This window comes from Portunus trituberculatus, chromosome 45 (genome assembly GCF_017591435.1).
Source record: "Portunus trituberculatus isolate SZX2019 chromosome 45, ASM1759143v1, whole genome shotgun sequence".
In the NCBI taxonomy this organism is placed as follows: Eukaryota; Metazoa; Arthropoda; class Malacostraca; order Decapoda; family Portunidae; genus Portunus; species Portunus trituberculatus.
Window position 1 is genome coordinate 6390467 of NC_059299.1, and position 907 is coordinate 6391373.

General features: G+C 35.3%; 1 non-coding gene across 1 annotated transcript; it reads right to left on the reverse strand.

The window, feature by feature from the left end:
- Nucleotides 1-276: 276 nt before the first annotated feature.
- Nucleotides 277-348, reverse strand: Trnac-gca. The gene has a single exon. It is a non-coding gene; the product is annotated as a tRNA-Cys (tRNA).
- Between the last annotated feature and the right edge of the window lie 559 nt (nt 349-907).

Genomic DNA, 907 nt, shown 5'->3' on the forward strand with positions numbered 1-907 from the left:
GATTTTTGGCTAACTCTCTTAATCTTATAAGGAATTGGTAATCAAGAGGACCTTTTCTTTTTATTTTTTGTTACCCTTGGCCAGCTTTTCCCTATTCCATAAAAAAAAATAAAATAAAAAAAACTTGAGAGCAATACACAAATGTAGTAGGTAGCGTGTCATGAAGCTATGAATATTCGCTGAAATTAGATCATATAAGCCTTACAGACACCGCAATGCACGAATGTAGGTAGCGTGTCATGTTTGCTTCACTTTCTGGCAACAAAAAAATAAAAGAGGGGGCGCCCGGGTTTGAACCGGGGACCTCTCGATCTGCAGTCGAATGCTCTACCACTGAGCTACACCCCCGATGGCTTCTGAGTCCATCAATTAAATTTTAAACAAATTTTACTTTTATATTTTCTGTAAACTTTTTTTTTTTTTTTATTCAAGTGTTTTGTTGCTTCAGTATCCGTTTTCATCGCCAATTCCACCATTATAAAGACTATTTAATGTGAAATGTGCAGTTTAGTCTACCCTGAGATGTGTCCTTGATCCTCGTTTTCTGTGAAGCTTCCATGTGTCGGTGAGCACATCGCCTCACTGGGGACTCAAATAAATGGATGCTCCTCCCTTGAATAATACACAGGGGATGTAATTGTGCAGAATATTGGTTCCTGCGTGACTTATTAACGCGAACAGCAATGATATATGTTAGAAGAAAGTTTTACATCTCACTTTTTTTCCATGTTTTTATCTAATTTGAATCTATTTATTTCTTTTATATCAATTTTATGAAACATTTGTATTCTTGCTCTTTCTCTTCTTATTTTCTATTCGATTTCTTAACTTCTATTACTCATTACATTTATTTGTCTGTTCTTTCATGTCTCCCATCTTCACTCCATTTCTCCTTTTCCTATTCTTT